Source organism: Suncus etruscus (assembly GCF_024139225.1).
Source record: "Suncus etruscus isolate mSunEtr1 chromosome X unlocalized genomic scaffold, mSunEtr1.pri.cur SUPER_X_unloc_1, whole genome shotgun sequence".
Taxonomy (NCBI): Eukaryota; Metazoa; Chordata; class Mammalia; order Eulipotyphla; family Soricidae; genus Suncus; species Suncus etruscus.
The window spans coordinates 2021199-2024523 of record NW_026060304.1 but is presented as its reverse complement, the minus strand read 5'-3'; the positions used below and the strand labels follow the sequence as shown (position 1 = coordinate 2024523).

The 3325-nt window shown below is 37.1% G+C and overlaps 1 pseudogene; it reads right to left on the bottom strand.

The window, feature by feature from the left end:
* Positions 1 to 331: 331 nt before the first annotated feature.
* On the bottom strand, positions 332 to 431 carry LOC126000543 (uncharacterized; annotated as a pseudogene).
* Between the last annotated feature and the right edge of the window lie 2894 nt (positions 432 to 3325).

Genomic DNA, 3325 nt, shown 5'->3' with positions numbered 1-3325 from the left:
TAATATCCAATATATACAGGGCACATGAACAGGCATATTAATCCAAACAAACAAAAAACAAAGAGCTCAAATCAAAGCAGTAACGAAGCAAAGAAGAAGCACCTTAAGTACAAAGAAAGGACATATGAATCAAAACTGATCTCCCATCTGAAACAATTCAGGGAAGAAAAGGAGGAATGACATCAATTCTAGTAAATAAGGGAAAATTTCAACCTGACGATCACTATCAAGTGAACCTATTATTTCCATGGGAGGGTGGGTCAAAAACATTCTCAAACAAGAATTACTCCTCAGAATATAGTGCTAAACAAACCAATTCTCTTTTTGTTTTAATTTTATGGAACACTACACAAATTTGCATGCCATCCTTGTGTAGGGGCCATTTTAATCTTCTCTTTAAATTTTAGTATGTGTGCTGCTGAAGGGAGCACATAACAAACTCATTCTAAATGAACTACTCAAGGAGCAATTACAAAAACCAAATCCCCAATTGTAAAAACAGTCCTACAAATAGAATGGCAAATAGCCTTTTCTGTCAAAAGTTTCCTTCAATGTCAATGAACTAAAGTCTCCCATCAAAAGGCAGAGTAGCGGGTTGTATCAGGAAATAAAATCCTGTCACCTGATCCCTGCAGAAAATATAATTCAAAGCTCAGGATAGACACAGGCTCAAAGGAAAAAGATGGAATACAATGACACAAGCTACTGGAAAACAAAAGCGGCTGAGACAGTCATATTTACAACAGACCAAATTGCATGCAATCTCAAGAAAATATTTAAAGACAAAGATGAGCACCAATTATTGATCCTAGGAGCAAAAGACCAAGAAGTACTAACCCTGATCAACTTTTATGCATCAAACATAGAGCCAGCAATATATAAACCTAGAGAAACATGAATGGAAATGTAATATAATGGGAGATTTCTGCATTCCATTATTGCCAATATACAGGTCCATTAGGTGAGCCACTAACAAAGATATAAGAGACCTACATGAGACACTAGACAATCTAGGACTAATGAATCTACTCAGGGCCTTTCATCCTCAAAAAGTGGAATACACATTCTTCTTAAGTGCACATGAAACCTTCCCTAGAATAGATCATATTGTAGGACACAAGTCTGACTTACATAAACTCATAAACATAAAAATTATACCAAACATCCTATCAGACTATAAATAGAAAATCAAACACCTGGATACTAAACAACATGCTGCTCAACAACAGATGGATCTAACAGGAAATAGATATTCCTTGAAACAAATGATAATAAAGAAAAAAATTGCCAAAATCTATGAGACAAAGCAAAAGCAGTAATTAGGGTATAATTCATAGTAATAGAGGCCTACAAGAAGAAAGAAAAAAGCCAAAATCTAGAACATAATGGGACACCTTATGTACCATATTTTGTGAAAATAAAACATCTCTGAAAATAAGACCTACCTAATAGGTTTCCTGCGGGGTGAAATATAAGAAATCTCCCCAAAATAAGACCCCTAGATTCTGTCTTGGAATGATAATTTACCATAAACTGGTTGTTAGGGCCACCCTGCCTGGCCTCTTGCAACCAGTGACGTAATGGAGAGTCATGGTGCTGTACCATATATAGTTAATAAATTTCCTTTATTTTCATTTAACAGTATCTGTATACAATATTCCTCATTGAAAATAAGAGATCTCGAGGCCGGAGAGATAGCATAGAGGTTAGCCATCTGCGTTTCAAGCAGAAGGTCATTGGTTCAAATCCCAGCATCGCATATGGTCCCCTAAGCCCACCAGAAGCAATTTATGAGCATAGAGCCAGGAATAACCCCTGAGCGCTGCTGAGTGTGACTTCCAAAAAACAAACAAAAAAGAAAAGAAGACATGTGATGAAAATAAGACCTAGCACATCTTCGGGAGCAAAAATTAATATAATACAATATCTTATTTTTGGAGAAAGTGGTTATCTGAAGACCAAGAGCAAAGAAAACATGAGCTGAAAAAATTAAAAAAAAAAAAAAAAAAAAACAGAGCAGGGAACGGTGCCATAGCAGAGCGGTAGGAAATTTGCCTCACATGCCACAAGTCTGAAAGCACTTTGTTCAATCCCCAGCACTCCATATGGTCCCCTGAGCCTGCAGGAGTAATTTCTGAGAGTAATTCAGGGAGGAACCCTTGAACACCACCAAGTGTGATCAAAAAACCAAAGGGGAAAAAAAAAAAAACAGAAACAGAGCAGAAATCAACAATATAGGAAACAAATGATAAGTTGATAAGTTTTTTTCAACAAACAATAAATAAGATAGACAAACTGCTGGCAGACTCACGAGAAAGAAAGGGAAAATATTCAAATAAATTAAATTAGAAATGAAAGAGGAGAGATTACTCCAGAAACCCAAGAATCCAAGACATCACAAGACCTTATATTTTCCTACCTCTTCCCTTCAGAGCTTATTTTGAACAATGGTGTTCAATTAAGGTAGATAACCAAAAGGAAATAGACAGATTTCTAGAAAAATGTCACATCTCCATACTGAATTACGAGGAAGTAGAGGCCTAATTAGGTCTATCACAAGAAAATCGAAACAGTAATTACAAAACTTTACAGATGAAATTTATCAAACAGAGAAGACTTACCAATTACCATTGATCCTAACAAGATGGGAATCCTCCAAATACTTTCTAAAAGAGTATCACGCTCATTCCCAAAGTGTACAGAGATAATACCAAGAAAAATCTTTAGTCCAATCTCAGCAGATCGAATCCAACAATACAACAAAAAGATTAAACATGGTGGGGCCAGAGCAGTGGCACAAGCAATAGGGCATTAGCCTTACATATGCCAAACCTAAGAGAAATGGCGGCTTGATCCCCTAGCACCCCACATAGTCCACCAAGCCAGGAGTGATATCTTCTTTGTTTGTTCGTTTTTGTTTTTGGGCCACACCCGTTGACACTAAGGGTTTACTCATGGGTATGTGCTCAGAAATTGATCCTGGCTTGGGGAGGGACCATGTGGGATGCTGGGGGATTGAACCATGGTCTGTCCTTGGCTACCTTGAGCAAGGCCTTACCTCTAACACCACCACTTCCACCCCGTGATTTGTGAGGGCAGAGCCAGGAGTAACCAGAGTGTCACCAGGTGTAGTCAAAAAACAAATACAAAAAAATTTTACTTGGTGTCCAAGAGTGTTTTTTCTAAAGGATGCATGGATGGTTCAGTATATAATCAATCCACATCATATTCTACATAATTAAAAGGATATAAGTATCAAAGCAGAAAAGGCATTTGATAAAATATTCACATGCACTGAAGAAAAAACCCTCAGCAAAACAGTTGT